Source organism: Sceloporus occidentalis, unplaced genomic scaffold, assembly GCF_023333645.1.
Source record: "Sceloporus occidentalis isolate IW3139 unplaced genomic scaffold, rSceOcc1.0.p SCAF_27, whole genome shotgun sequence".
NCBI lineage: Eukaryota > Metazoa > Chordata > Lepidosauria > Squamata > Phrynosomatidae > Sceloporus > Sceloporus occidentalis.
Genome location: NW_028317007.1, coordinates 4,089,993 through 4,099,150, shown reverse-complemented (window position 1 = coordinate 4,099,150; position 9,158 = coordinate 4,089,993). Strand labels below are relative to the sequence as shown.

The 9,158-nt window shown below is 41.6% G+C and overlaps 1 non-coding gene across 1 annotated transcript; it reads left to right on the top strand.

Moving 5' to 3' along the window:
- Window positions 1-1,541: 1,541 nt before the first annotated feature.
- LOC149299864 (small nucleolar RNA SNORA35) lies at window positions 1,542-1,671 on the top strand. Its single transcript, XR_016272347.1, has one exon. It is a non-coding gene; the product is annotated as a small nucleolar RNA SNORA35 (small nucleolar RNA).
- The last annotated feature ends 7,487 nt before the right edge of the window (window positions 1,672-9,158 follow it).

Sequence of the window (9,158 nt, the reverse complement as noted above, 5' to 3'; positions counted from 1 at the left end):
TAGTTTATTGCAAAATTGGAAAGAGCCACAAACAGGATTTTTTTGCCTTCTTTTGGATCAACAGCAATTAACAGATATAGAAAAGGCTGAACTTGATAAACGCATGTCTTTTTTCAGCCTGTGTAACTATGTAACTATGTAATATGAGCACTACATGTGAGGAAAATGTAAGAAAAATTACAACTGGGCAGTGATATAAACAAATAAGAGAAGTCAAAGGTGAGCATTGACTAAAGACTAGGACAGCAGTCCCCCTGGTACAAAACCAGGGGAGGGAAGAGATCTTCCTCTCAGGGGATCAAACCTACTGGTGCACAATGAGCCGGTTACAAAGGAAATCCTTGATCTCCACTACCGACCTATTTACTGTGTGGATGCCTCCATAAACTCCATTAGACACAAATAAATTAAACATACACATGTATACAAAAACATTGAGTTGGACACATCTATATAATTTAACCCCTTGATGACAATTGCCGGTCCGGGCACGTCACGGAAAAACATGTCGTTAACGACAAATGACGTGCCAGGACCGTCATTTGTTAAAACGGGTGAAAAAACGGTGTTGCTCTAATGCCTCGACATCGAGGCATTGAGCAACACCAAAAAAAACATTCTGCCCCCCCCACGATCGCTCCTAGGGGCGAAAAAAAAAGGATGTTTGAAAGACTGCACGTCTTTCAAACATGGCGGCGCCCGCCGCCGAAAAACGTGTTTAGGAAGCGATCGCGAGTCGCTTCCTTTGCTTAGCTAGTGTTGCTAAGATGCCTCAGTAGCGAGGCATCTTTGCAACACCTGTTTAGCAAAGGAAGCGACTCGCGATCGCTTCCTAAATGCTTACTTACCTTCCCGGTACCGGCGTCTTCGAAACACACGCGGTGTTTCAAGATGGCGGCGCCCATCAAGCCGGGGGGCGGAGCCTGCTGTCATCATTGGGGGGGGGTGTTGCTGGATGTCATGGACATCCAGTGAATAACACCCCTAGTGGTCAGATCACTCATAAGAGTGATCATGATTTGATAAATCAAAGGCAATGTTTTCTAAACATTGCCTTTGACCAGTATTGGATCTGCCTCCCTCCTTCACTTGCTTCTAGTGAGGGAGAGAGACAGATCGGTGTGTGACAGGTATTCTGAATAAAATAAAATATATATACTTTTGCAGTTTCAGTTCCAAGTAATTTCAAGTATCTTGTACCGTGATGCACCTGGTCCCCAAGTGGTGATGGGAACCAGCAGAATTGGGGCTACCCATTTTATTTTTAAAATCCCCCCTACAGCAAAGAAGCAGAATCCCCAAAAGAGATGCAGGGTATGATACAGCAGGGGGCAAAGAAAGGACACCACATTTTACTGTCCAGATTGCCCTGGAAAACCTGCACTCTGTGTCGGTGACTGCTTCAAGTTGTATCACACAGTTTCCCATTTTTAATTTTTTTTTTTGTTCCTGCTCCATTTTTGTATTTTTTTTTTACATTTTTTGTTACATTTACTGTTTTTTAGCTTTTATTTGCTCCACCATTTTTTAAGCGTTTTTATTTGCACTGTTAAGTGAACCCTGTGTCCATTCCGTGGCATGAGGGACCGCTTAAGGTGCTAGATCAAATCCCTTCTTGGAGATAGGCCAGGCTTTCTTGTAACCTGTCCCTACTGATAGTTGGGTACAAGCATTTTTCATGTTCCCCACAATCAACTGAAGCCCAAGCAAACCTGCATACTTTGCTACAAGCCCTCACAACCTGCAATACCCACCTTCATGTTCCCCACAATCAACTGAAGCCCAAGCAAACCTGCATACTTTGCTACAAGGTATACAGAGTGGACCAAGAGATCTCCTTTATTATCTGTTATTGTTTTCTGTATTGTTATTATCATTTTCCTGTTTCTGTGCCTGAATTGTCTATTACCCTTTTCTCTGTCTATCTATGCTTTATGGCCTAGGAATGCCCTTACTGGGAGTTGCAGCATTTTTCCACTGATTGTTTTATTTGTTTTTATTTGGTAAAATTTATGTCATGCCTGTCACTACTTAAGTGTGTTATATTTTACTTTCTATCTTTCTGCTCCACTAACCCCTTATCTCCTATATCTGCCCTCTTACTGCCCCCGTCCACTTTAACACTATTTAACACTCTCTATTACAGCCCTCACAACCTGCAATACCCACCTTCATGTTCCCCACAATCAACTGAAGCCCAAGCGCCCGCCCTCCCTGCCCCTCTCCCACCCGCCCCAGTGGTGTTCTAATATATAGACAGTTAAGTACCAGCTCTATTGGAACACGCCAGTAGAGGGCACCAAACTGTAGATCCCTTTACTACCCACTACTCCCCATTAAAGCATTCCAGATCCTATCCCTCCCCATCTCTCTGCCGTCAAAGCTATCCCAGTACCTCTACACTAAACCTTTTTATGTGAAACCTACCTATACTTGCTCTACTACTCCTGTCCCCCACATAGTCTTCCCTATTCCCATCACTCTTAACCAGCAAACTCAATCAACATGCGCAACCTAACCAATCTTATTCCTATCATCTCCAACCTTAAGCTACCTCCCGTCTTTAACTGTGCCCTATGGAATGCCCGCTCGGTATGCAACAAACTTGCTTGTATACATGACCTTTTTCTATCCCATGCTTTTAACCTCCTAGCTCTTACTGAAACCTGGATCCCCTCCCATGACACTACTGCTTCTGCTGCACTCTCCTTCGGAGGACTACACTTCAGCCACACTCCTAGGCCTGATGGCAGAAAGGGTGGTGGTGTAGGCATCCTTCTCTCACCTCACTGCACCTTCCAGAATATACCAAGCCCTCCCTCCCTCTCATTCTGTTCCTTTGAAGCTCACACAATCCGTCTTTTCTCTCCACTCTCTCTTCAAATTGCTGTCATATATCGCCCTCCAGGTCCTACCTCGCAGTTCTTTGACCACCTTTCTGCCTGGCTCCCTTTCTTCCTCTCTCCTAATATCCCCTGTCTTATTCTGGGTGACTTTAACATTCCTCTAGATATATCTAACAACTCTGCTAGCTCCAAACTCCTCTCCCTAACATCCTCCTCTGGTCTCTCTCAATGGACTAATTCCCCTACGCACACCGAGGGACACTCACTTGACCTGGTTTTCTCCAGATCATGCTCCCTTTCAGACTTCTCCATCTACCCGTTCCCTCTGTCTGACCACCACCTTCTATCCTTTTCTCCAGTGCTAACCCCTAACAAGACAAACTTACAGCGTTCACCTCATACTTGTAGGCCATTACCAGACAATACCATTACCCAACTGTCAGCCTCACTTGAACCTCTCTTACCTTCCATGTTAACCCTTTCCTGCCCAGACACAGCAGCCTCTTTTTATAACAACACACTTGCTTCATCCCTCGACACCATAGCTCCAATTACTACAAGTTACCCCCGACAAGTTAAACGCCAACCATGGCATACCAAAACCACACGGTTTCTTCAGAAGTGCTGCCGCACGGCTGAGCGTTACTTCAGAAAATCCAAATCCAGCGAAGACTTTAATCACTATAAATTCATGCTCCACACCTACAACTCTGCCCTCTCTCTCACCAAACAGCTCTACTTCTCCACTCTCATATCCTCTCTTTCTTCCAACCCACGACGCCTTTTTTCTACTTTCAACTCCCTTCTCTGTCCCTCCACACCCACACCACAAACCTCTCTCACTGCCCAAGATCTTGCTACCCACTTCAAAGAGAAGATCGAGACTATTAGAAAAGACCTCTCTTCCTTACAACTCCCTCCTACACCACTCAACACCACTCTCTCCACTCCTACTATACTAACTGCCTTTTCCCCTACAACCGAAGAAGAGATAGCCACTCTTCTTTCTTCCTCTCACCCAACAACCTGTCCCCTCGACCCCATCCCTTCACACCTCACAAAGTCTCTATATCCATCCCTTGGTACATCACTTACCCACCTATTTAATCTTTCTCTATCATCTGGAACTGTACCATCTGCCTTCAAGCATGCGCTAATCACACCAATTCTAAAGAATCCTTCCTCAGATCCCGTCTGTTTGACTAACTACCGCCCTATCTCTCTGCTTCCTTTTATCTCTAAGCTGCTTGAACGGATTGTGTACAACCGCCTCATTAACTTCCTCTCCTCTAATTCCCTCCTTGACCCTCTACAGTCTGGTTTCAAACCCCTTCACTCTACTGAAACAGCTCTAACAAAAGTCTCCAATGACTTGCTCTCTGCCAAAGCAAAAGGTCACTTCTCTATTCTAATTCTACTGGATCTCTCTGCTGCTTTCGATACTGTTGATCACCACCTTCTTCTACACTCACTTACTTCTATAGGCATTCGAGATACAGCTCTCTCCTGGATCTCCTCATATCTGTCTAACCGTTCCTTCTCTGTCAACTTCTCTGGCAAGACATCATCACCCCTTCCACTTTCGGTTGGTGTCCCCCAAGGTTCAGTCCTTGGCCCTCTGCTGTTCTCTCTTTATACTTCCTCTCTTGGCACACTAATCAACTCATTTGGCCTCCAGTATCACCTATATGCAGATGATACCCAAATCTACCTGTCTTCTCCTGATCTCTCTCCATCTCTCCTGTCCCGTATTACCAATTGCTTGTCTGCTATTTCTTCATGGATGTCACAACACTACCTGAAACTTAATCTTTCTAAAACTGAACTCATTATCTTCCCTCCCTCCATCTCCACTCCACTACCTGAATTCTCTATCACCATTAACAACACGACTATCTCTCCTACTAACCAGGCCCGATGCCTTGGGGTCATCCTTGACTCAAACCTCTCCTTCATCCCTCACATTCAGTCCCTCGCCAAATCCTGCCGCTTGCACCTAAAAAACATCTCTCGTATCCGCCCATTCCTCACCCAAGAATCCACAAAAACACTCGTTCATTCCCTTATCATTTCCCGTCTTGACTACTGCAACACTCTTCTGGTTGGCACTCCACTGTCTCGACTCTCTCCTTTACAGTCTATCCTAAATGCCGCTGCTAGGCTCATCTTCCTTGCACGTCGCTCCCCTTCTGCTTCCCCCCTCTGTGAAACCCTCCACTGGCTCCCAATTACCTTTAGAATTAAATTTAAGATCCTGGTACTGACATATAAAGCCATCCATAATACTGCTCCTCCGTACATTTCTGACCTCATTAGCAAATACTCTCCTACTCGATCCCTACGTTCCTCCCATGGGCTAAGGCTCTCCTCCTCACTCATCACCTCTTCCTTTTCCCGTCTACAAGATTTCACTCGAGCTGCCCCATATCTCTGGAATCTACTCCCAAGGAACCTTCAGCATTGTCCCTCCCTCCCAACTTTCAAGAAACATCTAAAAACCCACTTCTTCAGAGAAGCATACCATCTTAGCTGCTAGAACTTCCTTGTCATCGATACAACCCCCACAATACCTCTCACCCTTTCTCTATGCCTTATGTTTGTCACCCCATTTCCCTCTAGATTGTAAGCTTGCGAGCAGGGCTCTCTCCACCAAATGTATCGGTTTGTCTTAGTCTGTCAATTCTTGTCTTGTCATATCCCTTGAATTTATGTATTGTATTAAGCGCTGCGTAAACTGTTGGCGCTATATAAATAAAGGATAATAATAATAATAATAATTTTTCTTTACCCAGATGTAAAACTTCCTAGTTGAAAAACTGAATTGCTCATGTTCCAAATGTGGCCCTTTTGCCCCCAAACAATCTGACAAACCCATGCATGTGGGGTATCAATGTACTCAGGAGATGTTGCTGAACACATATCGGGGTGTTGTGGGACAGTGACATATACCAGGAGCTGTAATTTCACACCTGAAGTACAAAGTGTGTGAAAAAAACACCAAAAAACTATTACTATCACAAACTTTGACAAGGGTTGGTGGTAGGATTAGTGCATGGAAAGGGTTAAACTATCAGCATCTAAAATACCCTGGGGTGTCTAGTTTTCAAAAATATATGGTTTGGTGGGGTACATTTAATTTGCTGGCTTCAAAGATGCCCCAAATACCACATGGAGACAAAATTACCAGATTCAGAGAAAAATGGTTTTGAATTAGCAAAACGCTACTTGTACTTATTGCCCCATAACGTGTACAAGAAAGCAAAAAAACATTGGGTATTTTTAAACTCGGGACAAATAGTAGAATCTATTTAGCGGGTTTTTTCAGCAGTTTTTTATGATGAATAAAAGATTTTTCAAATAAAAGTGAGAAAATGTTTTTTTTTTTAATTTTTCGTCATATTTTATTATTTTTATTATAGGAAATTACATCATATGGAAAAAATTATGGTGTCTGAAGAAAGCCCTTCTTGTCCTGAAAACAACAATATATAACTTGTGTGGGTTCAGTAAATGGGTTAAGAGAAAATTACAGCTAAACAGAAACACCGCAGAAACGAAGGGTACAAAAAATAGAATCAGCCTTTGTCACGAAGGGGTTAATAGAGGTAGGAAAATAATTTGGTTTCGTAGTGAATTTGGTAAAATAAAATAGATTCACCTACAATTTGAAAAAATCCCATACTCCCCAGTCCAAACCAACCCAGTAACTATCTTTGATTACCGATAATGACTATAAATTTACAGATATGATACATTAAGACTTGTGTCTTATTGTTGTACCACACTGAAGCCACCATGCGTGATTATTCATATTTGCATATAATTCACTTTCAAATATACAATACTTGTCACACAGCTTCCTTTCAAACATAGCAGAACAGAAACTTTTATGTGTGCCTCACATATACTTTGCCAAAATTTATGCTTTGGATTACCTTTTAAGCAGGAAATTTATGGCGTTTATCAAAGCTTTTTGACATTCAGAAGTTTGCTTTCATATTTATTATTCCTTTGACACAAGACTGAATTCTGGAATCTAATTAACAAGACGTTTGCACTTTATAGTTCATTAATTCATTAATTAATATTTCATAGTAAAATGTATTTCATTCCTAAAAGATTGATTAACGAAAAGGACATCTCGCTCTTAGTTTGCAACTTGCAAAAATTTTATTGGCATGTATGTCAAGTGTAAATACGCACTAAGCATGTTTAGATAGGATTTCATGATTTAGAATTGTTTGACCTTGTCTCTAAATAATACAGCTTTTCAGTGCAGAGTGGGAAGAAAGGACTTTGCTAAGCACACAAACACTAGTACGTTGGTACATGTCTTTAAACATTCATGTGATGGAGGACATTGGTTCAATGGGGAGCACAAACTATTAGTATGATTTAACCCCTTAAGGACCTGGCTGTTTTAACACTTTTTGTGGTGCTCTTGTTTATCTGTAATTTTCTTCTCTCTCATTTAGTAGACCCACTCTCTTCAGATACCATTTTTTGATAATTTCATCTAATTTCCTATAAAGGAAAATAATAAGATATGGTGAAAAATGTAAAAAATACTTTTCTCACTTTTATTTTAAAAAATCATTTACTCATCAACAAAAGCTAATTACTGCTAAATAGATTCTACTATTTGCCCTGAGTTTAGAAATATCCAATGTTTGTAAGTATTTTTGCAAGTAAGAGGGCAATAACTACAAGAAGCGTTTTGCTATTTAAATCTGGTAATCCTGTGTCCATGTCCTATTTGGGGCATCTTTGAAGCTGGCCAATTCAATTTAACCCCATCAAACCATAAATTTTTGAAAACTAGACACCCAAGTTATTTCAAGGTATTTTAACACTTTCCATGCACGAATTCTATCACCAGCCTTTGCCAAAGTTTGTGGTAGTCATTTTTTGTGTGTTTTATTAACACACATTGCACTTCAGGTATGAATTTATAGCTCTTTGTATTTGTCACAGTCAAGAAAACACAGCAATATGTGTTCAGTGGCATCCTCTAGAGTGATATCACCCATGCATAGATATGCCTGGTTGGTTAGGGGCCAAAAGGTCACATTTGGGAGGTGTGCATTTTTCAGTTTCGAATTTTGGTCATATTTGGGACATATTTGAACCCAGACAATTCCATTTACCCTATCAAACCATACGTAAAAGAAAAAGTAGACACCCCAAATGGTGATATTGCAACCCTTTCCACATTTGTTTTTGGGCACCGAGTTTCATTTTCTGCTTAATTAGACCATCCTCCATTTTTTTTCTACTTCAGCCTATCATCTATTGATATGTACCCTCCTACACACAGTCCCTCCCACTTTACCTAATCAAGGAGGGCCAACAGCTTGTAATGGTGCCAAAATGGCTTGTAATGGTGGCTAAATCCAAATCACAAATCCTAATGAATTTTTGTCACTTTTGAAATGTGTCTACATTAGTTTCATTGTAGATCACCCTGGTTTTCATTGATTTGGACAAAACCACAAAACATGCAATTTTCGTTATAAATAAAGTAAAAAAACAAATGCACATGTCTAATATGTATTCAGCAACACATCATCCTCGTTATAGTGATACTACCTCTGCATCGGTTTATTGGGTTGTTGGTGGGCTAAAAGGTCACATTTGGTTGGTGCGCATTTTTTTCTTTTCATTTGACATCTGGCCAGTCTGTGCCTATGTCCTATTCGGGACATCTTTGAACCTGGCCAATTCAGTTTACCCCATCAACCCATACATTTCTTTTAAACTAGACACTAACTTTTTCCATGCCAGGATTTTTGGGAAGAAATAAACTTTTTTTTTTAATATTTTTGCTACATTTTGTTGGAACTGAATGTTTCACCCCATCGTGACACCACTGCATACGTATCTTAAAATGCTACCACATCGACATGGAAACTTGCTTATTTTTTTAATGTGCGCCGCCACCTTTGCGAGAAGTGAAATCAATCCAAATGGCACTTGTGACCGTTCTCTGGAGCACACACAGTGCGTCCCTGGGTGGCTTTCTGTGTCGCTAACGAGGTATTTCAGCAACACCATTTAAGCTTAGGACGCAATTGTTGAATGTCTCCTAAGCTGGTTAAAATCCGGAGTCCGCTGCCATATTATATATGGTGGATGTTGACACCCTAGAGATGGGCCACACAGGGCCCCTGCTGCATTTCTCCTGATTTGGGTGCCTTGACGTGCATAAAAAAAGCTTATGTGATGGCATGATGTGCCACGCACGTCATCGGTCATTAACTGACCGTTTTTCCGTCACATGTCTGGCACGTCATTGGTCGTTGTTAAATGGAT